General features: G+C 42.1%; 1 pseudogene; it reads left to right on the forward strand.

Annotated features, from left to right (window-relative positions):
• LOC142840503 (heat shock protein HSP 90-beta-like) overlaps nt 1–27,513 on the forward strand; it is a 77,722-nt pseudogene that overhangs the window by 43,037 nt on the left and 7,172 nt on the right.

The following is a 27,513-nucleotide window of genomic DNA, read 5'->3' on the forward strand; positions in this document are numbered from 1 at the left end:
ACAGAGAAACCCTGTCTCAAAAAACAAAACAAACAAAACAAAAAAAAATACTTTTCTCATTTATTAAGTTCTGGTTCCGTTTTTAATTGATTCTCAGTGCTAAGCCCACCCTTCTACACTCTGCTCTGTAACCTGACAGGGAGGCTCTGCAAAGAACCTCCATCACTTTCAGTCTTGCTATCTGGATAACCCTTCCCCCAGGGGTCTGTAGTCAAACCCACCATCCTCACCTCTCAGCTTAGCACTAAGCAAGTGCATATCTTCAGAAGTCCAAGTGTCAGTAAGATGGACCCTGTCCTCTACATTTATATGTTTGGGTTTTTCCAGTCTTTTCCTTTATTCTCTCAGCCTCAGAGATTGGAGTTGTCCCATGCAGTTGCAACACTCCATGACACTTTTGATTCTCTTTTTACCTGCTTGGCTACCTAGTGAGCAACTTTATACCTCACTGGCAATGTTTCACACAGAAATATCATTGTTGAAATAACTGGTAGGACTTCTGTGTCCTAACTGGATCCTAAAGTAATACACTAGAACTGTGGGTTGAGGGGATGGTTCAGCAGTTAAAGTGCTTGCCACACAAACATGAGGAATGAAATTCAGATCTCCCAGAAACCCTTGCAAATGTTCAGTGGGTGTCTCTACTCTTTGGTAATTCAACCTGGGAAGGAGAAACAAGGAATCCCCAGAGGAAGGAACATAAACCATATCAGTAGGCTCTAGGTTTGATGGACAGATGCAGCCTTGATGAATGAGGTAGAAATTGAGGATAGTTCCAGACACCAACCTCAGACTTCCACATGCAAGCACTTGTCACACACATACACACATGTGAATACACACACACACACACACACATACAAAAAAAGAAATCTATGAATACCCATACAGGCATTACACACACACACACACACACACACACATGCACACACACACACACACACACACACACAGGAAGAAAAGGAAAGGTATAAAGTAATACAGCATAACACTAAAACTAGCTCAGGGACAGTTCCCATGGAGCAACCTAGTGACTTTCTACTCCACCCTTCTCATCATAAGGGAAATATAAAAAGAACAACACACTGCATGTTTCTCAGGAAAAGGCCTTTCTCCCTCATAGGCTATGTCAGCTCTACTTAGGGGCCAGAGCTAAAGCTAAAGAGGAAGCACTCCTGTCCCCATCCCCACTTGCCCCTAGCCCACCCATAATGTCTCTTCTACTTCGCCTTCACAGTGAAATTCATGTGTTTCCCCTCCAGCCCCCCTTGTTACTTAGCCTCTCTGGGACTGTGGATTGTGGCATGATTATCCTTTACTTTACAGCTAATAGCCACTTATAAGTGAATACACACTATATTTATTTGTCTCTCTGGTACTGGGTAACCTCACTCAGGATGATTTTTTTTCTATTTCCATCCATTTGCCTTCAAATTTCATGATACAATTGTTTTTAACTACTGCGTAACATTTTATTGTGTAAATGTGCCACTTCTTCAGGTGAGAGACATCCAGGTTTCCAGTGCCTCACTCTTATGAATTGAGTAGCAGTGAACATTGTTTAGCAAGTGTCTTTGTGGATAGATGGAGAACCCTTTGGGTATATGCCCAAGACTGGTATAACCAGGTCTAGAGGTAGATTGATTCTCAACTTTCTGAGGATCCACCATATTTTCTTCCATGGGGGATGTACAAGTTTCCACTCCCACCAGCAAGGAAGCAATGTTCCCTGTTCCACATCATCTCCTGCTCCAGCACGAGGTGTCACTCGTTTTATTGATCTTAGTCATTCTGATGGGTGTAAGATGGAATCTCAAAGTAGTTTTGATTTGCATTTCCCTGATATCTAAAGATGTGGGTGAGGGAGGGATGAAGGAAGAAAGGAAAAACAACTGGGTTAGGTGGGCATTTAGGAGGTGGTGATGTAGAAAACCAGTGCAGTGGAAACTTCCTGGAAGTTATGAGGGTGACCCTAGCAAGGTCTCCTAGTAATGGAGGATCTGGAGCCTGAGCCAGCCATCTTCTGTAAGCAGGCTAGGCTTCCAGTGGTGGGACTGGGACACTCACCCAGCCACAAAACCTTTAATCTACAACATGTCCTGCCTGCAAGATGTGCTGGAGCAATGGTGCCTCAGAGCTTGTGAGAGTGGCTAACTTGAGGTCCAAGACTCATAATGATATTCTGCTATAGTCATAGATATGCCTAGCCCTATTGTCATAAGAAAGGTTTCCTCCAGAAGCTGATGGGAGTGGATGCAGAGACCCACCTCCAATCATTAGGCAGAGCTCTGGGAATTCCCTAGTGCTGTAGGATAATGCTTTTGTATGCTGCAAAATTTTGTCACTTGTATTGGTTTAATAAAACACTGATTGGCCAGTAGGCAAGCAGGAAGCATAGGTGGGACAACCAGACTAAGAGAATTTTGAAAGAGGAAAGGCAGAGAGTCAGACCATCCAGGCAGAGAGGGAGCAAGATGAGACTGCCTCACTGAGAAAAGGTACCAATCAATGTGATTAAAAAATAGACAAGAATTATGGGTTTAAAGTTGTAAGAGCTAGTTAATAATAATCCTGAGCTAATAAGCCAAACAGTTCATAATTAATATAAGCTTCTGAGTGTTTCTTTGGGACTGGATGGCTGTGGGACCAGGTGGGACAGAAACTTCTATCTACACCCCATAAGTGCAGGAGGAAGACTTTTAGGAGCCAGAGGGATGGAGGACACCAAGAGAACTTGGCCCACAGGACCATCTAAGCAGGGCCCATAGGGTTCACAGAGACTGAAGTGATAATCACAGAGCCTCTATGGGTCTATGCTAGTTTCTCTACATATATGTTAGGATTGTGTAGTTTGGTGTTTTTGTGGGACTCCTTACAATGGGAGTAAGGGTGTCTCCAACTCTTTTGCCTGCTCTTGGGACCCTTTTTCTCCTACTGGGTTGCCTCACCCATTCTTGATATGAGGGTTTTGCCTAGTTTTATTGTAACTTGTTATACTGTGGTTGACTGATGTTACTGGGTGGCCTGTTCTTTTCTGAAAAGAAATGGAGGGAGTGGATCTTGGGGAGGGGGACATACTAGGAGGAGTGGAGGGAGGAGAGGCTGTAGCCCAGATGTCCTGTATGAGAGAAGAATAAAGAAAAGAACAAAGACAAGGCAGAGAAGAGGGCACAAAAAGAAATTTCTGGTTTGCTGACCCAGGTGGGACCAAGACAGTTCAGAAGACCTGTAAATTTCCAGTGCTGAACTTCTCCTAACATCAACTGTGCCACCACATAGTCCCATTCTAAGAGGAGGGCTCAGCACCTGGCCAATGAATTCACTCTCCTGGGAGAAGTGGGGAGTTTCATCCCATAGCAACCAGCCTTTCACATACCACTGAAAGGGTGCTGTGTTATAGCAGATGTATGTAAGGAGAAGAGAGCAGACCAAAATATAAGCAGAGAACCCCTGATGCTTACCACGGAAACACACAGACATGCAGATGTAGAATACCACAGCTGTGTGTTACCTTGTGCCTTGGCATGAGTCATAGTTCCCAACTATGGCACCAGAAGAGGTAGATTCTAGCTGCTCGAGTGTCCTTGGATCTTCAGAAGCACAAAGTTATTAGAAATATTTAACCAATTAAATTAGAAAGAAAGCCAATCAACCAACCAACACACAAAGAGTCAGGGTGTTTAAATTTGCAAAACCCATCTACAAAAAAAATGGGGGCATAACAAGAATAGAGTGAAAAATAAAGATTGACAATAAATTCCAAAAGGAACACTTCAAAAATTATGTAACTTGATATAAACTGGCGTAATGAAGAGGAATGGCATAAAACAAAAGGAAAGGCAGATTTTTCAAGGAAATCAGAACCAAATTTAGAATACTCTATGTCCTTGTAAGTTCTGAAACCACTTAAAAGTATTGTCACTACAAATCATCTCTACACATTACTTGGACAAAGGGAAAGAGAGGCCACATCATAGTGTTGGCTTCTACTATGTGTCAAGGATTAAGGTCAAGAGACATAGATGGCATCAGTACATTTTCTCTCTGCAGTCAAATAAACCTGTGGTTCTGAGCATCCCTACTGAGGATGGAAATGAAGCTCACATGTCGTGAGTCTTACTGAAATTTGGGCACATGGGCAACTGCAACAGGGCTACACAGATGCCATAATCTGTCACCCGTGCCATCCAGCTGCCTCAAAATAGTCTATATGTACATTAGTGGCGCCCCAATTTTTAACATCCTGCCTTCATTTATCATTTCCCGAGTCTTGATTAAAACCAGTTTTGCTGGATTCAATTATGTAAGTGGTGTGTTACATAAGCCTCCTCTGGTTCTACTAGTTAAGTATGGAACTTCCAGCCACTAAGAAATCTATAGTTCAGCTCAATCAGAAAGAAAAGCTCCGTTATTATCTCCTTTGTCAATTATACCCTCAGGCTTTAGCCACACAATGGTATTTATCACCTGATAACACACCAGTGAAGGCTTGGACTAGGACAACAAAGTGAAGTGTAACTAATTCACCGATGTCCTACACCTCACCTGTAGCGGCCACTCCATTCATCATGGTACCCACCAAAGAGAACATCAGGGCGCTGCTTCTGTCTTGTGAGCTTTATTTGAAGAGGGTCAATAGAACCTGTCCTCTCTAAGTGCTGGCTCTCAAGCTTGAATGTGTGGCAGAACATTCTGAAGGGCTGGTTAAAAACAGCTTACTAGCTCTACCGCCCCCTCCACATTGCTGAGTTGGTGAGTGAGTCTGGGGTGGAATTTTAAATATTTACCTTTCTGACCAGATCCCAAGTGATGCTGACACTGCTGGTCCCAAACCACACTTTGAGACCTACCATTCTATTGAAAGGCATAAAAAAGGAACTCAGGGCTAGAGACATGGCTCTTGGTAAAGGTGATGCCCATGAAAGCCGTGCATGAGAACCTTGTTTAAAATCCTGGTGCAAAGGTAGCAGCATGTGCTTACAATTACAGTGCTGGGGGAACAGTGATAGGCGGGTTTCTAGAACTCACTGGCCAATCAATCTGACATACTCAGTGAACTCCAGGTTCAGTGAAAGAACCTGTCTCAAAAAAATAAAGTGGAGATTGAGAAAGAAACCCAATGTCATTGACCTTTGGCCTTCACAAGCACTTGTGCTCGATGTCTCTGTTTGTCTGTCTCTCTTTCTCTGAACAAGATAAACACCTCCCTTTCTTCTATAGTAATGAAAGCAGTTTTTCATTTAGGGTAGAAATGGTCCTAGCTGAAGGATTTTATTTTTCACTATCTCTTGTAACTGTGAATGGCCACATAACTAAGCCCTGCCCTTTTAGCTCTGAGCAAAACAGTGTGTGTGAGACTTGCAGTAAGCCTGCTTAAAAGGAGCAGGAGCCCTAGAAATGAGCCCAGGTTGTCCAGCCTTTCTGCAATCCCTTGCCCTTCAGTGCTTTCTGGATTCTAATATGTGACACAGCTGCCCTGTCATGAGGCACTCTGTGGGGAGACCAGCAGGAGTGAGTTTGAAAAAGGCTCGTCCCAGACCTTCCAAAAACTGCCCTAACTTTCCCCAGTTGAGCCTCCATGCTGACACCCTGGTTGCAGCCTGAGTTATCCTAGGCCACAAGCGCTCAGCCAAGAAGCTCCTGACTCTGTCGCACATGAATGTTGAGATGAGAACAAGAGTCGTTCCGGTCCCGTGTGCAGAGCTCCTAATGAACCTACCAAGCCAGGGCTGCCTCCACATCTTCAGCCCGCTGGCCTGGCACACAGGCAGGGGAACTAGAGCCCGGGCACGTCCTGTGCTATGAGGATGGCATCCACCTGATGAGAATGGTCATGGAGGGAGGCATCTGGGCCCCAGCAGTACCAAAAACCAACACGGGCTTCATGTTTCCTGACTTTGCTTAGGAAGCTTGAACGAGTTTATGGATGCCTGGCTCTTCTCCTTTCATCAAGTCTATAAAACAACAATGGTATAATTTTTAGCAGACACTTAGTTTGTACTGTGTTCCAGAAATTTAAACACTTTGCAAATATTAACCCATGAAAGACACCTCAGAGTCTTACTGCTTTTTTCCATTCGGTAAGTAAAGAATCTGGGACACAGAGAAGTTAAGAAGCTTCTTGAAGGTCACACAACTAGGAAGTGGTAGAGGCAAGATTATAAACCCAGGCCATCTCAGCCATGGAATCTGGGTTTTTAATGCTAAGCCCTGGTGTGCTAACATTTACCAAGCACTTACTGAGTGGCAGGCATCATGCTAAATCTTTACACACGAAGGAACTAGACTTCAGGGGGAGTGAAGCGACTTTCTCAAACCCGCAGGGCTAGAAGTGACAAGCTGAAATTTAGATCCACATTTCTTGGCCTCCAGGGGCCTATATTTTGAATACTTGCAAAAATGGGACTTGGATTTTAGGCCTCACTGATCTTCAAGTGTTCTCCGGGTCATATTAGGTAGCCCAGCGTTCCCTAAACTTGTCTCTGTGCTTCATCCAGAGGTCTTGATAAATTCAGGTTTTAGATCAACACATGAGAGCCTGGGCCCAAAGCTCTGCACTTCTCACAGGCACCCAGGTGACTATGGTGCCGCCCACACAGAGAACACTGCGTAGGGAGACTGCAAACAGCGAGAGATAGGCATAATCCTTAGCAAACCTTGGGTTTTAGAGGCTATAAAACAAAAGAGAACTAGAAATGTTCAATCAAGTTCTTTCTGGCTCTTGAAGTGCTTGACGTGGTGCAGAATGTGATCCCCACACCTTTAGAGCTCTGTGACCAAGCAACTAAGTAATGTAAATGACCACACACATCATTAACTGCATCTGATTCCACAGAAGACCCACACGTCCAAGTCTCTTGCTTTAAACCAATGAGGAAGCAGAGCCGGAGAGGGACTTTCCAGGTTACAGGGCTGGGATCCCTGACACAAGCTGATGCTTCTCAGACCTGGTTATGCCCACAGCTGTCCTGTTCAAATGTAAAGGCTGTTTGTGGGTGTCTGAGATAGCACCATTTCTGCCCTCTCCTACTGAGCTGTCCCCTACTGCTGCCAGCCAAGGGCTGGGCTCTGAGGAGCACCCACCCAGAATGCTTTGTGAATGGTGCCTCAGGGTCAGCAATGCAACCCCCATAGCCTGAACAGACAGGAAGCAAACATGAGACAGGAAGGAATAAGCGAAGTGGCCTGAATTTAGGAGGATCGCTACCACAAACAAGGAAGGTGAGGTTCCCACGTGGCCTGAGGTGCAGAGGAAGTGGTTAAAGTCCCTGTGAGAGCTGACAGCTCGAAAGCAAAGAGGTACCACAGCCAGCCTAGTTTCTGCCTCTGCAGCAGGCGTCTGCTCATCGTTCTGCGACAGGAAAGCCTGCCCACCCTGGAGCTGACCCAAGCTCTAAAATTAGGCACAAGCCCAGGTGACAGAGAGTATAAAGACCCTATCTTGGAGGCAGAACCTAGGGGCTAGCCTCAGCTGGAGCCCTGGTTTCCTAAATGTCTAGACCAGTGGTTCTTAACCTCCCTAATGCTGTGACCCTTTAAGACTGTTCTTCATGTTGCGGTGACCCCCAACCATACAATTATTTCCATTGCTACTCCATAACTGCAGTTTTGCCACTGTTATGAATCGTAATGTAAATATTTGTTTGAGACAGAGGCTTGCCAAGGAGAGTTGTAACCCACAGGTTGAGAACCACCGCTCTAGAGCCGTCTCTCTTCAATTAGAGAGTCTTTAGTCATATCCACTCCCTACTGCGTTGCTCGCAATATGTCAGGTGTTGTGGGAGGTGTGATGAAAGTAAAAACCCATGTGCTCTCAATCCTCACAGACTTTACCATTGATTTCAAGGCATCCTGAACCTAGCAGGGAGGTGTGGGTGTTTGGTGAGGACTTCGGAAGGGACAAGAGGTACGGGTCTAAGGAAATCAGAGCTTTCTAGGGAAAGTTGCTGAGTTGGGAGGCCTTAGGCAGGTGTGAGTGCGCATTAGAATGCCCTCAATTCTCACTCTGTTCCTGTATCTTCTGCCTTTAGCCTGTAACTTCTTAGCTTTCCCATCCCTGCACTGAGGGATCAGGCCTTGTAGCTTGTTTTGGCCACCTAGAGTTACCCACCCCCTGCCCTGGGGCATCCAGCCTTGTGGCTTGCTTTGGACCAAAGGAGGGATCGGAGAAATTACCTAATGGATCCACTCACCTTTTATAGTTCAGCCATCACTAAGGATATAGGCTTAGGCTACTCTATCAAAGGCAGAGACAAGCAGGCCACAGTCAACCCACTCTAGTTATTCCGGTGAAGAGATTTTCAGACCAATATATGAACAAGTTCAACCAAGGGCAAACAGAGACATCTAGTCAACTGTTTCAAGCACAAAGTGTTTATTGTTGTATGCCATGGAGGTTTTGTGACTGTTCCAGACATCATTATTATGAAAATAAGTAACTGATATAATAAGCAAAGAGGTTACGAGAATGGAACACTTGAGTCTTGCCTGCAGAGATTCCTTTGGAAAACTAGCTTCATGTGATTTTAATAACTACTACTTAAAATAAGGCTCTGCTGGTTAAATACGTTGGAGAAATGCCGAGTAAATGAAAATAACAGGTTTCTTGATAGAGGGCTTCCCAGAGACTTGTCTGCAAAATTGAACATTGTGAATCTCAGAGAGTGACTGTTCGGAATGCAACATTTCCCAAACAGTATCTGAAGCGCCCCACGGAGCTCGAGCGAGAGTTCAGGAACACATTATGAAACATGCCAATCCCAGAAAAACCATGTGCCATTTTGCTAGTAGCAAATAAGTTGCCCGGGGCAGGGATAGTGTCTTTTCTATTTGGTTCTGTGCCTCAGACCTACAGCACTGTTGGCCATAGTAGAGGGGCTCCGTAAATAGGTGCACATAAGAACCGGGGGTGGGGTGGGGGGGCTGAATGTGGTGCATGTTATCCCAGTTCCTGCATCCGTGCTGCTTGCTACCTATGCTGCCAATAAACATGTCCACTTTGTCACCCTGCTCAGCCCCAACTATTCTTCAAAGTTCTTTCTCTGAAAACATCTCTGACCTTCTCGAACAAAGTTGGGCAATGCAGCCACAGGATGGGGAGATGCACTGTTGGTTTAATTTTTATTGCACCAGGAACAGACTTCTCCACACTGGAGTTGTTTGAAGAGTATGCACCGGAAGAAACGGGAGGAGAGGCTAGGAATGAAGAAGAGAGGGGAAACAAGAATGAACGGGCACAGGGAGAGATAGATGGGAGGAGGGAGAGAAGGGTGGAGGAGGAGAAAGAATGGAAGGAGGGGGCAAGCAGAAGAAGAAATGAATGAAATGTACTTGGGGATCGTATCATAGCAACAAAAGGCTGGTGTCTGAAAATCCTGAAGAGATGGCGCTAGGAGCATGTGATGGAGGCAGATGAACACAGGGAAATGAGTTCACTCTTGATTCCACAAGGAGCTGCGGGTTAATATTTTAAGCAATAAAGTAGTATCAGATAAGTATTCCTCAGGAAATTGTTTACTATTTGTTGACAGTGTCAAGCTAAGGATTCCACAGCAAATCGAATCGAATTTGTCCCTTACTAAAGGAGACAGTATATAGCAAAAAGACAAGTCACCCAAGTTCCTCAACCACCTTAAAAAAAATAAGTACCTGCAAAGGGGAAATACTATACTCAGCTTAGGCCTGGTGATCAGACATGGTCACCCATGCAACCAAACTATTCATTTGCATGCCCAAATGGAATCAAATCTGCAACAGGGTCATCAAGAGAGAAGCACAAGTCCCAAGAAGAAGAATCTACTAGCAAATTAGAACTAAATATTTTCTTCTGAAAGCCAATAATACAAAAGCAAGGGTTTAATCAAGACCTGTGCTTCGCCAGCCCATACGCATGGAACATGAAGAGCCTGTCAACATTACAGGCTGCACTCTCTGCCCTTTATGGTTTCCAGCAGATGCTGACAGCTTTCTCACAGCCCTCGTGCCTGCCAAAGTGGAAGGTGTGGTTTGTGTTTGCCAAAGGCCGCCTAGCATTATAGGTACCTGAAATGTTCTCTGCTAAGTAAGAGAAAACAAGAAACAGAACATAACAAGTGTGCCTGTTGCAAACAGCTGTAGTCCTGAGTAATTCAAAGGTGGCTGAGAGCAGTAAGTTAGCTAAATGTTATTCGTATTGACATTTAATAAAAGGTGAAAATTCAATTCAGCCCCAATCTAAACAAGCCAAGAAAAATTACAGAACTGAAATGGCTATCCAGAAACTTCCAGTAATGCAAAAGACCCCGTGTCTGTGTCTGTGTCTGTGTGTGTGTCTGTGTGTGAGTGTGTGTGTGTGTGTATGTCTGTGTGTGTGTCTGTGTGTGAGTGTGTGTGTCTGTGTGTGAGTGTGTGTCTGTATGTGTGTCTTGTGTCTGTGTCTGTGTGTGTGTCTGTGTGCACATGTGAACACACACACAATGGAGGAGGAAGCAGGTTAGAGGAGAATGTGTGAGAAAACTTTGGTTTCGCGTATATTCAAGTGTCTGTCGCAGTCAGTCATTGCGGAGGAGCAAGCATGACATCTAGGTACTTCCCTGGGAGGGATGACTTTAATAATAGCTAAGCATTACCCCTAAAGAATCTATACAGTTTTTGTAAACTTGGGGCTGGAAATACTCGAGAATACCCACATCCAAATAAAAAAAATGAGAATGGTCCCAGGGATGCAGCTTTGGAATATTAATGGACCTAAACAGCACGCTTGTCTGATTATATCCAGGATGGAAATAACAGAGAAATGTTTATATTGGAGAGACTATGCTAAAGGCTCAGAGGCTAAGGAGCTGGTTTAGTGGGGAAGAGCAACCACATTGGAAGGATGAGGACCTGAATTCAAATCCCCAGCACCCGCATACAAAGCCAGGCATGGTTATGCTGATCTGTAACCTCAGACTAGGAGTCCGAGACAAGCAGATGCTGAGAACTTCCTGGAAGGAAAGCGTGAATGCTGGCTTCACTGAAACACCCTGTCTCAAGGCAACAGGGTGGAGAGCGATAGAGAAAGATGCTGTCATCCTGCTCCGGCCCCTCCACATGTGCACACTGCATTCTCCTTCACACTCACAGGCATGGACCACATGCGCATAGGTGACATACTCAGAACAAGGAAAGAAAAATAATTATCAGAAAACAAGAATTGTCCGTGTGTTTACGACTACTCAGAAAATGGGCACTTCATAGCCAAAATGAGGGTCCCACCTTCCCTAAACTGACCCTTGATAGCAAAATGAGGGTCCCACCTTCCCTAAACTGATCCTTGATAGCAAAATGCCCTCCAAGCAGATAGGCACATTCTATTTCCCAAATCCTGGGGATACTGCCTTCGATGTCAAAACTGGCTTTCCATAGGTGACGAAGTTTGAGATGGAAAGAATGTTCCATCATATCCGGGAGCCCCACATGACACGATCTGTAGCAGAAGGTAATCTGACATACACAGAGGAGGCCAAACCTGGGCTGACTGAGCTTCAAGTCAAGCAATGCCTGACAGTCACTAGGAGCTAGAGAAGGCAAGAAACAGGATAATCACCTGGCATCTCCAGAGGGGCCACACACCTGTCTAGACCTTGATTCTGCCCAAGTGATACTGACTGGATTTCTGGCCTTCAGTGCAATGAAAGAATCTTTGCCTCTCTCTGTCTCTCTGTTTCTGTCTTGGTCTCTCTCTGTGTGTGTCTCTGTCATCTCTGTCTCTATCTCTCCTTCCATTTATATCAGAATGGCCTGAAAACCACTATGTAGCTGAGGATGACCTTAAGCTTGATCTTTTGACTTCCTATCAAGTTCTGGGGTTACAGCCATGCACCACCACATCTGGTTGATGTGCTACTAGAAATCAAACCCAGGACTCGGTGCACACTAGGCAAGAGCTCTACCAACTGAGCTAAATCTCCAGCTCCATATGGATCTTCTTTTAAAACCACCACTCTGTTCCCACTGGCTCACTCTAGGATGAGTGCCTCAGGCATTTGGAACATGGGAACATGAGCCATTACATCCACATAGTTGACCCTGTCTTCCCTACACCTTGGCCCTTCATGACCTGCTGGCCTGGCTTTTATTTCTTGCACACAATGAGACTTGTGGATAATAATTTGGCTGTCTTTGTAGATGAGATATACATAGACAGATGGATCGATAGACAGACAAATAGATAGATAGATAGATAGATAGATAGATAGATAGATAGATAGATAGATAGATAAATCATAAGTTATAAACTCTTTGTTCTACTCAGTGGGTTTCCATTGTGATTCAGTTTAGACTTACGTGCTCTCTCTCCTTCTGTTCCTGATTTGGACCTTGAGATTTATGTCCGGTGCACCAATGTGGGTCTCTGTCTCTGTCTCCTTTCATCGCCTGATGAAGGTTAATATTCAGGAGGATGCCTATATGTTTTTCTTTGGCACTGGCTTTGTGGGAGCCTAGGCAGTTTGGATGCTCAACTTACTAGACCTGGATGGAGGTGGGGGTTCCTTGGACTTCCCACAGGACAGGGAACCCTAATTGCTTTTCGGGCTGAGGGGGGGGACTTAATTGGGGGAGGGGGAGGGAAATGGGAGGAGGTGGTGGGGAAGAGACAGAAATCTTTAATAAATAAATAAATTTTTAAAAAAAGAACTTTGTCAACACAACTAAAAAAAAAGAAATTAGTCTAGACACACAAACAAAACAGAAATATGTTCCATTCTGTCCTTGAAGAATCAAAGAAAAAACCTTCAACTTTCAACTTCAGCTCCAAGCCTATGTAGACACAAGCCTTTGCTGATGCAACCAGGATGTGTTGGGTTGTACCCATCTCTCACTTCAGTCTTCTTCTCCATGACTTGTAGTCTCTAAGCTTTTCCTAGGTTATTGAAATATCTGCAAGAATTTCAGATGCTTTCCCACCCTAACATGTAGTAATCACAGCAAGAAGAGCTTACCTCTTTAATGCTTACACAAGGGAAAATTCCCAACAGAGCTCTAGTTGGTCCATCTGGGGTGATAGCACCACCCTTGAGCCAATCACAATTGCCAGGGAGGTTGTTATCTCTATGAAATTGTACTTTTCAAATATTTCCATATGACCAGTATCTAATATGTGACTCAACAAAGCTGATCTTAACCCTAGGATTAGCTATATTTGAAATCCTCTGTTGGACAAGCAACAGCTCCCCAACGTCTCCGTAGACGACACGAAGGTAGCCTACTCAAAGTAGGATGAGTCGAGAACTAATGTGAGCAGCACGGAAAGAACCTTCGGAGAATATGCAGACACTGCACTCATGTTCTTCTCTCCTCAACCTTCCTATAGAACAATTCACTTTGCTTATGGAAAAATCTTGTCCAGAAGAATTGGGTGGAGATGAGTCCTCATCTCTGCTGCAGGGTTGTTTGGATAAATAGCCCAAATTGTCTACTCAGTACATGTTGTCCTCTCTTGGTAAATTTCAGGAGCCTCTTTTGGCCCATAGATTATGGAAAGAATAACAATAAACTATATAGACAATAACTTGGGTTCTCTGGAAGAGCCACCAGTGTTTGTAACTGCTGAGCCTAGAGTCACTTTAAGCACCCATGACATTCATAATTTATAGCTTGGCTAAGGCATGAAATGGCATTGCTCATGCTACAGAAAGCCATGAAAAGTATTTCATTAATGAATGAGCTAAACTGACCACATGTCAACCGTATCTCAGAGTGGCTTTGATCTTTTTTCCTGCATCCACAGAAGGATGAGAACAAGGAGGAAACTTAGTTTGTGAGAAACAGAAAACTATTGATATTGCTGCTGGAAGTGAAGAACTGGCAGTCTTCTACAAATAGACTCCTAACTGATAAACCATATTAGAAAATTGTAAACCAGGTGTGAGGGTACACACCTATAATCCCAGCACTTGAGGGTGCTAAGGCAGAAGGATTTCAAGTTCAAGTCCACCCTGACCAGCATATAAAGACCCTGTCTCATAAATAGAAAATAAGAGAAGACAAGGGGAGGGAAGGAGAATGGAGAAAGAGAGCAAGGTGGTGTTGTGTTAAGAAGAGAGAAGATCATCACGAGTCTAAATAAACCTATTATGGTCTAATATGAATTGTCCCCCAGAAAGGCTCATGTCTCAGGGGCTTGGTGCTCATCTGATGCTGCTGTTTTGAGAGGTTCTGGCAACTTTAAGGGGTGAGACCTGAGTGAAAAAAGTAGGCCACAGGGCATGGGTCCCTGGGGGACCCTTGTCAATGACCCCTTCCTATATCTTTCTCCGTTTCTTACCCAGCATGACATGAAAAAGTCCCTCCTTCATAATATTCCACTTGACAATAGACCCAGACATGCAGTTAATATGTTAGTTATGTTAGTATTGATGGAACAGTCTAAAACTTTGAGCCACATGAATGTTTAATCCCTTAAGGTGACCCTATCAGTAGCTTGTCACAGAAACACAAAAGTAACTAACACAGATCCCAAACCTTTCAGCCTTGCTTGAGTGAATACTGTAACTTTAAAAGCTATAATGTCTTCAAGAAGGACCTAGAAAACAAACTTAATATAGGAAGGGGGGGCACTTGGTTCTAATGTATACAGAGTATTTATATAACTTTCCTGATTCCTATCTCAGTTGTCTTTTCTTGGAAAGACAATACCCCAAAGCTTGGTGTGTGCATGGAACAAAATTTTATTTGCTCATGAATGCACACTCTATACTGGACTTGGCTACACAATTCTGCTGATCTTGCCAATAATCACTCATATGCTTGAACTCCAGGTCGGATGGGGCCTGGGCTCAATAGGATGCCAGAATTCTCAGGACTTTCTCTCTCTCTGTCTCTGTCTCTCTCTCTGTCTCTGTCTCTCTCTCTCTCTCGTATATATGGTATGGTATGTGTGTGTATTTGTGGTATGTGTGATATGGTGGGGTTAGGAGGGTGTGTGTGTGTGTGTGTGTGTGTGTGTGTGTGTGTGTGTGTGTGTGAGATCTCTTTCCCTCCACAAATTCTCTTCTGCAGAATAGCTGAACATCTTGCATAGTGGTTCAGAGCTACTAAAACCACAGTCAGGAGCTTGCATTTCTTCTTAGGCTTAATCCCTGAGCACACTTTGTCGATTAAAGTGGATCATAATGTCAACTTGATTAAAGGTAGTTACTACATAAAGACCAAAAATGTTGACGGACATACTTTCTGAGAGCTATAGCTATAAAAGACCATACAGTTTCTCTGTACTGTAGTACTGGATGCTTTAGTGTATTCCTTCAGTGAATAAATCCAGATTTATCCCCATTTTATAGATGATTAAAGTGAGGCTTACTGAGGATAAAGAAACTATTCTAAAGTCGTCCAGTTAGATTTGATTCCAAAGACAGTGTTCAATCCACTAACCACAGGAAGTCATTTTAGCCTCTGAACATGCAATTAAGCTCAGTTCTTGGGAATGTATTCATTAGGTGTTCCCATTGGGTGTTCCCATTGGGTGTTCCCTGGTAGAGGAGCAAAACAAAGGCATCCTTTCATCTTCCTTTCTTTCCCCTTCAGCTTCTACTACAAAATTAACATCCTCTACTTCAGGACTTCCAGTAAGTCAGCTTTCAAAGGCAATTCCATCTGATTTTCTCCAGGCTCAAAATTACTGATACTTCTGTGCAATAAATGGTACCCGAATCCCAGTAAAGGCTGGGCCTAAAGACACATACCCTTATGTTTCCCTTTGTGTCTGATTTCCATAACTGTCTGTAGCCTAAGATTAAGGCTTTCAGTATCCCTCAAAAGGGGAACTATGCTGCCTGCCAGTTCTCATCTTGAGATCCTTAAATCTGCTTTCGGGGCCAGTGAGGGGTGTCAGAGAGCCACTGAGCAGAAGGTGACACATCTCCATTATTAGTCTCAGAAGGAGGAGTGGACACTTTGGAAAATAAAGTTGGGGGATCCATGAATCCAAAGGGAGTCTCCAAGGAAGGGTTCTTAAAAAATGAATTAAAATTCTAAAAAAAACTGTCCAGAGACTTAATCTAGCCACAAATAACTATTAATATATATTGATATAAAATTTTGACTTTGACAGCTTTTCAGAGCAATCTGGTGCCAAGTCATTGCAATAAATGTTCAATTTCATTTCCTGTTTTTCCTGCCCTGGGCTCTGAAATGGTTTGGGAAGAGACAAAACAAAAAAAAGGGAGAAGTATAAGAGTGTGCCTACTTGAGTCACACTCGGGCACATGTTCCTCACATGCCAAATATTTCCTTCTCTAAGTTCTACCCCCTATTTCCCAGGGATGCATTCTGTTCCTAACGACACCATCACAGTCTGTGATGCAGAGTTCTCTCAACTTTAAACATCCTTAATGCTACAACCCAGGCTGAAAGCTCTCCAAGGACCTTAAAGTGTGGCAGCAGCATAGGAGCCCTTTGGGGGAGTATTTGCCGACCTCCACCCTGGATCCTGGAATGACTGGTGAATAGAGACAGTGTGAGTCTGCACGCCGCTGGGTTTGAGCACAGTCCCCGCTTTAAGCGGCTGCTATTTTGTACACACAGGAGACGATTTAATGATGATGAGAAATTGTCAGTCAGTTCTCCAAAGTCTATAATATACAACAGAGTATGAGGCAAAAATCAGTAAAATGTTTAAACTCTGTAAATAAAATATTAATGATATCATTTAAGTGACTTGTTTACCACTTAAGATAAGCCGCTCATCAACACAGTAGTGATTGCAGATATATCATTAAAATGGGCCCTGTTGATAGACTTCTGTAACACTTGATTATGGCAGTAATACATAAAATATACTCATGAGCAGTATGTGAAAATCTATCTTCTAGTTTTATAATTATAACATGAATTTATAGCCCAAAATTTGCTGCTTATAAATTATAGTCACAGCTTAAGGAATTAAGGGAAACATTAACTCTTACTCAAACTAAAATATTTCTTTGTTTTCTCATTTAATTGTTTGTCAAACAAAAAACAATCTATGATGTGACATGTAGATAAGTCTAGGATCATAAACTATTAGGATTTTCTTTTCCCTGCCAGACACACCTTTAGCATATAATTTTTTTTCAATTGTGCTTAGCTGTATCCAACATTTTATGTTTCCTAGGGTAAAGGACATGAAAGAAAAATGCGCTCAAACATTCCACCTTTACATTTTTACTGAGTAACCTTCACTGTTACAGGACATTGGGAATGCAGTGTTTGACAGCAAGTGAATCCTTGTTGCAAGGTATGGGTACCCAGCTTCATTGGAATAAGTCTTTTCCCAGTTCTTTTGGGCATGGGTTATGTGTTACAATATGCTAAGGGCCAAAGAATGGCAGGACAACCGAGTAATATTTCCTCTGCAATCAAGAAAACACAATTGAAAAATACCGCTCATGGGCTATAACTTTCAAAATAGTCAGCTACTTCTCCAGCCAGGCCCCGCCTAATAAAGGCTCTGCAGACTCTGAAAATAATGCAAGGGAACAAGAACCAAAACATGATCCAGTGAAAGAAATTTCAGTTTCAAACTATAGCAAGTCCATGTGAGCTACCTGTAGTATTCAAAGTGTGGCATTTTCTAAAAACTTCTAGTCAGAATCAGGTAAACAAGTCCTCTGATAAACGACTAAGAAGAGCAGTCTGGAATCCTGACTCTAGAGCAACATTCTAAATGACTGTATACAGACTATTGGCCTCCCTAAATTCTCATACCCCTAGTGTACAAGAGCAGTACTTCCCAGACAATATTTCTGGCTAATATACACTACTTGGCTGTCATTCGTATCACCAATAAAAATCATCTCTAACATTTATTAGGCTAATTAACAAAACCTATAATATTGATTTGAGATTAAGATATTTGAAGAATTATAGCAATTGTTTTTGGGAATGTTGATTTCTGATTAGAGTCTATGGAGAGTTAATAATCTCTGGAATGAACATGCTCAATTAGAGAATCTCAAATGGCCACCCCTATGGTATATATTAAAACTAAAATGCACAAAACATCAGATTATCTTTGCTAGAGTACCTTAAACTACGTCCAAGCAACCACATGTTTTGAGATATGATGCCATTATGGCAATGATTATAATAGAAGGTGGCTTTTAAGATTTTGTTTTCCATGTATCAGTTTTGATCAATCTGAATGACTTTGAGGTAAACAACACATATTTGCTAGAGTTACAATGTGATCCAATAATTCTATTTCTGAGTATACTTTCACAAATCTCAAGGCAGGATCTCAAAGAAAGTTTGGCGTATCCACGTTCATAGTGGCATTATTAAGAACAGCTAAAACGTGGGAACAATATGTGTCTATAAACAGAATAAATAAATAACTAAATAAGATGCAATACACACATGCAATAAAATATTTACTAAGCTTTAAAACGGAAGAAAATTCTGTCACCTAATACAACATAAATGAAGCTTCTGGGAATGATTTCAAATGGAATGTTAAGTACAAGACAATTACTATCTAGTCCTGCTTTCACGGGGTACCTACATTTTGTGGTTTGAATGTGGAATGTCTCCTGGAGACTCATGGGCTAGTACTGTGTAGTTGTCAGGGCTGAGGGGAGGGAGAATAAATAGGGAGTTATTTGATAGATAACAATTTCAACTTCCCAAAATGAAAATAGTTCTGAAAATAGATGGCAATGGTGGCTACTCAACAATATAATCATACAACAAGTGATATTACCATAGTAAATTTAGCTTTATATGTACTTTCCTATAGTAAAATGGGTGAAAGATCACTCATATCTGCTTTTCTCCTGTTGTGTGTGACTTAGTCTGATGATGATATTATATGAGTTTCTGTCTCTCTGTCATTATCTCAAACCTCCAGGAAGAGTCCACTAGTAAGAGAGACATTGTGATAAGACTTTAAAGGACTGCAAAGCAGTCCACTGTTGCAAATGAGGACTCTGGTGGAGGAGGAACCATAGAGGAAGCCAGGCAGGAGGAACCATAGAGGAAGCCAGGCAGTATACCAGAGGCCAGTACAAAGGTGTTTCCACCAGAGTAGGTAAGAAAGCCACCTAGGAAGTAACATTTGAAGTGACATTCACTCTCAAGTGCCACCCATGAATTTGAACCACCCTGAGAATTGTGCCTCCTTAAGTTTTGGCCCAAGGCTTGTCTTACACTACTTTGAGTCCTTAATCTCAATATAAGGAGCTTGGATTATAGCCCAGTGTCCACGGGGAAGCTTTAAAAGAGCCTGAAGGAAAAATACAGGTTTTTGAATGAAAACAAGTTACTCCTTTTTTTCTAAATTTTTTAATTTAGAGGATTAATTGGAAAGAGGTAAGGGTGAAAACAGGGAGATTAATTTACTCAAGACGTAATTAAGTAATGAGGTAAGGCAGTCATGGGTTGGAGAGTAATGGATGCATAAAGAGCTAAAGAGGGAACAGAATTGAAAGTGTGGTGACTAATTTAAAGTAGTGTTGACAAGGGAGACGAATAGCCACAGTGACTTCTTCCTTTGCTTGGGCTATGTTGACCACAGGCCAAAGCCACCGTGCCTCTAATAGAAGAACATTGCTCCATGCTTCTTCTCTTCCTGCCTTCTCCATAGATTGAATAGGGCTGGGGACAGAGTTTGCTTCTACTCCTAAGTGGCAAGGATTTTCCATTATTCTTTCCCTGTGGTTAGTTGGGGTCAGTTGCTCTTGCTCACCTTCTAATTATTTCTTTGAGCAAAAGGAAGTGCTAAAAAGGTACTTCCAGGGTGGGATAGCTCTACTGACTATTACCCTATGTCAGGCCTCTGTAATCCTAGAACAGCAGGAATGAGGGAGAAGAGAAGCAAAGAGAGAAGCAAAATAATGTCTAGATGAGCTGGCACTGACTCTCAAAGAGACAAAGCCAACAACTTCACCATGCGAGACACCTCCAGACAGGCCATATGCAAAGTGGTGTGTCAGAATAGCACCACGACATGGAGGGGAAATGGGGTGGGGGGACTTTAACAGCTGGTCACCATCTACCCCGTGTTCCCCGTAGTCCAAAGTTCACCCCAAGTGAAGTTAACTCATATGCATTTACCCGATTCCCGAATCACTGAGAAAACAAGATCCACAATCTGGAGTAAGGGTGGGAAATAGGAAGTGGAACTAAGAGTCTGGCCCATGCCTTAAAGAAAAGGATCACTGGGGCCAGGCAGAAATGAATGCTGAACAACACAAACAGCAGAGAGTCATTGAGACAAAGAGGTTAAGTGTGTTTTGGAAGGAAGAGAAAGTGGTCTGTATACACCATTGACTGAAACCCAGAATGGAAAGCAAACTACCATTCATTTGACTCCTAAAACCATAACATTTCTGCTGTGATTCCCTCGAGATTTGTCTTCTGTTCTATTGATAAAAAAAAAAAAGACACTTGTAGTTGCTTACTCCAAAACCATCTGCCTTGCTTTGTCATAAAACTGATTCTCAGGTAAACACACAGCCACCCATAAGACTACATTTTACAGTGTTGGCACTATTCTATGTTTAACATATGTTTTAACCGATGATATGTAACATGAATTCTAATTGTTCTTAATAATAAAAACCAGAGTAAGATATAGGGGCGAAAGCTGAGAGTTCAGAGAAGCAGAGCGGTCAGCTACTAGAGAGACCTTTGACCTCTACCAAATCCTCAGCCCAAAATGGTGATCCTGTTCTCAGACTGCCTCTTCAGGCTGTGTCCTCTAACTGACTGCTTCAGAATACATCTTCAGACTGTACTTACTGAGCTATTGTCTCCTTCCAATTTATATTCCTCTCTGCTCAGCCATATCGCTCCTGTCTCCACCTCCCTAGTGCTGGGATTAAAGGCATGGGATCACTGGTGCTAGGATTAAATGTGTAAGCCACCACCACCTGGCTCTGTTTCCCTTTGAGACTAGATTAATCTAGTGCAGCTCAGGGTGACCTAGAACTCACAGAGATCTGTTTGCCTCTGCCTCCTGAGTGCTAGGATTAAAGATGTGTGCCACCACTGACTTCTATGATTATCTAGTAGCTTAGCTCTGCACTCTGATCTTCAGGCAAACTTTATTTGCTGGATTACAAAAATGTATCACGACAATGATATATAAATATACCTATATGGAAGCCTCTAGAACACCTTCTTAAAAGATAAAATAGTGGCCTTTTCCCCTTGTCCATTTTTATTTCATTCCATGAATCTAGAAGTGATTGTTGGAACTCTAGCCACCATTTTGGACCATAAAGACAAAGGAGGATGGCGTGAGAAACACAAAAGAATATGAATCTTCTTTATTTTAAGTTATTATACCAGCATTTTGCTGTCTACTCTTAGATTTTACTTACATAGAGAAAAAATCATCTTGCATTTTTTTCAATACTGAATCATTTATTTGTTACTCTTAAAGGCTTTTATTTTTTATTAGACTCAGATTTATAAGTAAAAGCTCTCAGTGAGGACAGCTTACATCTTTTGGCAATCTGTCCCTGGCATTTTTCTTTAATTTCCTTCATTCTCTTGGCTAAAATTTTAGCATCGTCTACAGTTTTCTCCTTGTTTTTCCTGGTATGTTGTTTCTTTCGATCAATACATAGGTGTTTACATTGCAGGACATGTGGAGTAACAAGATGCTGAATCTTGGGTGGGCTTCTTACCTTCATTGTTTAAGGGCTTTCTGATAACATATTGGTGGACATTATTTCCTCTTTTAGATCTCAACTGCTGAGGCACAATAGAGTCTGCCAGGCCAGGAATATCATTCTCTCCTTTTTTACAGTGACAGAGTTGAAAATGCCCAGATTGTCATCCACAATGCGTCCATGAACAAACTTGTGCTTCTCCTCTCCAGGTCTCCTTGAGCCACAAGAATGCTCCTTACTCAAAAGTAGATGCACTTTGCTCTGGGTCAAGATACCTTGGTTCATGAAAAAAATCATTTGTTGTTCCTACCACAGATTTAGAACACATAACCCTTCCATTCTTCACCCAGAGCATCAGCAGCTACTTCTGTGACCATGCGCTTCTCACAGAAAGTGCAAAGCTTGCCTTCATTGTGTACTTTAATGAATTTCTGACAGCTGGTGTCTAGGAAAGAGATATTCAGCTTCATCTTGACATGACCACCTAGTGGGCACCATACAAAAAAAAGAGTCATCTTCTGTATTTTTATACTTCCCTTATGTGGTGGTTTGACACAAAATGTCCCCAATAAGGAGTGGCACTATTAGGAGGTGTGGCTTTGTTGGAGTAGGTATAGCCTCATTGGAGGAAGTATGTCACTGAGTGGGTGGGCTTTGAGATCTCCTGCACTCAAGCTATGCCCAGTGTAGCACAGTTGCTTCTGCTGTCTGTCAATCAAGATGTAGAACTTTCGCCTCCTTCTCCAGCACCAAGTCTGCCTGCATGCCACCAGGAAGATAATGAGCTAAACCTCTGAAACTGTAAATCAACCCCAATTAAATGTTTTCTTTTATAAGAGTTGCTGTGGTCATGATGTCTCTTCACAGCATTAGAAACCCCAATGAAGAGACCTTTTTTTGACCTTATAACACATGTAGCTGACCTGATCACTCTAAGAATAACATCCTTTAGCATCTTTCTTGGAATCCAAACCAAATTTGTCAGTGATTTCTATGTGTCTCAAAGCTTCCAGGACATCCCTATGTTTTATAATTCTTGCTAATTCCATTTAGTGTTGCTCATATGTATATGTTTAGGGCTGACTACTTGAGAGTGGACAGCCTGTCAGGGAGCTCGTCCATGGAGAAGACTGATTCTTCCTCTCTTAGTAGCCATTAATTGCCTGTGGCTCTTTACCTTGTTGTAGCAAATGGAGACCACTACAGAAATACACAGCTGGTCAAAATGCAGAGAAATGCTGAGCATGGAGTATCCATCCCCAGTTGATAACATCTATAACACAACCCCTAAAGCTCAAAGAATATCATGCAAGAGAGGGTAGAAAGATTGTCAGAGAACCAGGACATCTGCTACAAGATAATGTTTTCATATATATATATATATATATATATATATATATATATATATATATATATCATATAGTGGCACCCATCAAAGCTTAACAATATGTTCACCTAAATAACACCCACACTATAACAACATCAGCTGACAACTTAACATGGATGGATTTTTAATGACAAAATTGCCATTAATCAAGCATTTTTATCATATCCTCTCCTATTCCCCTCTTCTCTGGCAATGATTATTCTATTCTAGAGACCTGCACAATTAGATTTTTCTTTTTAGACTTCATATATGTGTATAATAATATGGTATTTGTTTTCTTATGACTTGATTGTATCACTACAACAATAATCTCCAATCTCACCAATATTGTCACAAATGACAGGATTTTTAATCTTTTAATGGATGAATAATGTTCTATGCTTTGTATGTAACACACTTTCTATATCTAGTCATATATATATATAGTTTGTTTCCATTTATTGTTATTATGACTAGCACTGCATTAAATGGTTTTCACTGCTAAGAAATGATCAGTGCTACTGCCTCTGACCCAGAGCAGCGCCTAAAAGCCCAATGTGTACATTGTAACATGTCTGATGACTTTAGCTTTCTTCCTTCCAACAATACCAGGTTTATATAAGGGTACATGTCCATATACTTCCCTTCCTATACTCTGTCATCCCAGAATGAACAGTCAGAAATTATCTCAGTGATGAGTTCAGGTCACATCTGGGGAAACTCAGTAAATTTTGTAGCTCTATAGAAATGGAAAGGGGAAGAAGCATTGCAGAAAGTTCCAAGAGGATTATGTGAAGAAGTTCTGCCAGAACAATCCAGCTGGATTGTTCCTTTCTTCTTCATGTGGAATCTCTGCTCAAAGCGCACATGGAAACACACACACACACACACACTTGCCCATGAGAGTACACAAGTCCTAAGCAGAATTTGTCAGTTTCCTTAGTCAGGCTTGGTTTTGCAATCAGTGATAAGCCCCAGCAAAACAAGTTTTTGCTGGACTACGTTGGAGTAACTCAAAGCAACCGGACCAAATGGCCCAAATACTTGTCAGAAGGCAAACATGTGTTTGCTACTGAGCCAACCAGAACCTTAGGTAATGAGATTTAAATGAGAAAAAAATAGAGATTCTTCAATAGTAAAAACGTAATCATTTCTTTTATGGTTTGACTACAAATAATTCTTGAACACAGCTTGGCAACAATACTATGTTAGGATGCCAAAAAGCACAGAACCTGGCCCTTACACCCTAAAGGGGACAAAGGATTCCTCTCTTTGGTCCTGATATTTCTTCTAATATTTCTCCACCCCTAAGGGATGCTTTCTGCCACGGCCCCTCTCCGTAAGATCCTGAACAAATCCAGATCAAAGTTTGATCTCCCCTGTTATTCTGTCAGGTATTATGTATATCACAGAACTGAACAGAAATGGAACTCCTCTTGCTCTTGCCCTCTCCAATGCAACCTGCCTACAGGAGCACCTGCTTGGCTCTACTGTCGCTTCCCCAGTATGAGAACACCAGAGAGGGGCTTCCTTGATCTGAAAAGAAAGTTGCAGGGTTTTATGTTTGTTGATCGATTGTAATGGTTTTGTTTGTTTGTTTGTTTGTTTGTTTTTAATTGAGGTAGTAGCTGTGTAGCCCAGGTTGGCTTGGAAGTTACTAAGTAGCCTTAGTTGACCTGCAAATCTCCTACACCAGCCATCCAAGTGCTAGAATTATGCATAGGCCACCACACCCAGCTAAACCTTCACTTTTCTACTTACTTCCTTTTGATTTGAATAATTAGAGCGGAAAATAACAGACAGGTTGATGTGGGCCTTAGTTTCACCAGAGGTGTCTTTCTTGCTTCTATTACTACCATGAGGAGAATAGGTCATGGCTAATCCTGTCATTCAAGGAGAATAAACATGAAGCAAATCTGAACTCGGCCTACAATTAGAGCAGTTCCACTGAGCCCAGCACAGCCACTCTGCCCAGATTGCAGACATATGCATACTAAAGGATCATTGCCACTGAGATCTTGTGGTTGTTTGCACCAAATGGTAATGGATACAAAACTATTCATTCATTACAAATAACTCAAAAGTACAACTCTGGATTCCATTTGCTTGGTTTCAATGGCAAACCCTCTGACTCAAAATCGGATGAGCTCAGACAAATTATTCACACTTTGCGCTTTTGTTTGCATATCCATAAACTGGGGGAAACATGTTAAGAGGATTAGATTTATCAAAACAGTCAAAGTACATGAAGCAATACCTGGCACACACTAAAAATAAATGTTTTCCAGTGTTCTTTCAACTAACAATAAAGCTGATATTATAGTTTTGCATAGGAATACAAAGTTAAGATGCAACTTGCAAACCCAAAGTTCTAGCAGGGATTTTGATTGAGATTGTATTAAACCTATAGATTAACTCAGAGAGCACTGTCATAGTAATAGTTATATGCATATTTGTATTTATATTCATAAGAATATTTCTCTATTTGGATGTTTTGTTTGATCTTTCAGCAATGTGTTTTACTTTAAACATTAAAATCTTGCAGCTATTTGGTCAGATTTTTTTTCTCTTATATTTATTCTTTGGGACTTTCAGATCATGCATCTCCATTCCATTCATTTCCCATCCCTTTGTATCCACCTTTTGCTCTGACAACCTCCCCCAAAAAATAAAATAAAATAAAATTTAAAAGAAAAAAAATGAGAGAAGGAAAAATTGATCTTGTCATGGAAACTGTAGTGTGATACAGTGAGCCATTCAGTAAACCCTTTTATCCATTGGTCTGGTCTGAGGCCTCTGGTTTCTGCTACGCTATCAAGGTTGGGCCTTCACTGGAGCTCCTCTTGGTTATCCTGCTGTTGCCCGGTGTTGTGGAAATCCTACAGTTTTGGGTCTGCAGAGTCAGTCCATTAACATGCTCCAGCCGATTGATCACAGATGGGGTCGATGTTGGACTGGGCCAACACATAACCCTGATCCTAGGCCTGAGTAGCTGCAGAGTTGGTCAGCCTGCAGCTTTCCACTGCCCTCACCACCAGGGTGAGCACTCCTGCACTGTCTTGGTGAGTTTATCCCTTACAACAATGAATAATGGGTGGGGCCAGTTCTCCTACTTTCCTTCCTCCTGGTAAGATTTCCCCCACCTACACCTTCAGGGTCAGCTCCACTGTGCTGCCCAGGCATGGTGTAGGGGCCAGTCTCCAGGGCCGACTCTCCCACTGCCTCAAGTGTTGACGGGGGGCATCTCTCCCCTGCCCAGGCCACCACATGACAGATGAGCAGTGGTGACAGCTCTCCTATGCTAAAACTTGGGGGCTGACGCACCCACACCTCTGCTAACAGGGTAAAAAGAAATAAAAGAGCAAGAATATAAGATTCTAAAAGAGGAACTGACATTTAAGGTTTAAAATACTCTCTGCAACTGATATCCACTGGCAAAGGGGAAATCAGTTTTCTCCAATGGAGATAACTGGGTATATCAGTCATACCACAGGAAGCGTCCATGCTCAGGAATAGTTAACCAGCACAAAATGAACATAGTTCTCTTTGTGGATTTTTTTTCATTTCATTTTGCTTTTTTTTTGGCTTTTATTTGTTTGTTGTTTCTTCATTTCTTTCTTCTTTTGTGTGTTTGTTTTGGTTTTCATTATTGTGTTTTTGTGAGATATTTTTCTATTCTTTCGTTCTTTAGGGGTTTGTTTCTAGTTTGTTTTGAAAGAGAGAAAGAATATAAAGTTGTATGGAAAGGGAGGTGGGGGAGATCTGTAAGGAGTTAGGGAGGGGGAAAATATGATCAAAATATGTTATGTGAAAAAAGTATTTCAATAAAAGTAGAACTCAAGTTGAACTTTAAAAAGAAGGGATATGTTATACTTTGACAAAACTAAAAGTGCAGGGTCAGGCAGAGGCATAGACAAATGCTTGTGTAACTCAAATGAAGCATCCTGTGTTAGTCAATATTCAGAGGTTTAATCCATTATCAGCATGGTGGGCAGTAAGGAGGGATGCAGGCAGACATGGTGCTGGAAAAGAAGCTGAGTCATACATCCAGATCCATAGGCAGTAGGAATAGAGAGAACCACTGATCCTGGCTTGGGCTTCTGAAACCCCAAAGCCCACCCCCAATGACATACTTCCTCTGACAAGGCCACACCCACTTGAACAAGGCCACAAGTTCTTCCTAATCCTTTCGAGTAGTGCCACTCCCTCTGAGCCTATGGGGCACATTTTCTTTTAAACCACAACACATCCCTACAAAAAGGTCAAGGGAATCTGTCTTTCTCATTGTCTATCTAGAGAAATACTAGGATGAAAGACCTGCCATGGCCTTGAGGTCATTGTCTAGAGCATCCATTGTCAACCCATGGGTTATAACCCCTTTGGGGGTCAAAGGCCCCTTTCACAGGGGTCATCTAATACCATTGAAAAACACAGATATTTACATTACTTTTCATAACAATAACAAAATTACAGTTATTAAGTAGCAATGAAAATAATTTTATGGTTGGGAGTCATCACAACATGAGGAAC

The sequence above is a fragment of the Microtus pennsylvanicus genome, chromosome X, assembly GCF_037038515.1.
Source record: "Microtus pennsylvanicus isolate mMicPen1 chromosome X, mMicPen1.hap1, whole genome shotgun sequence".
In the NCBI taxonomy this organism is placed as follows: domain Eukaryota; kingdom Metazoa; phylum Chordata; class Mammalia; order Rodentia; family Cricetidae; genus Microtus; species Microtus pennsylvanicus.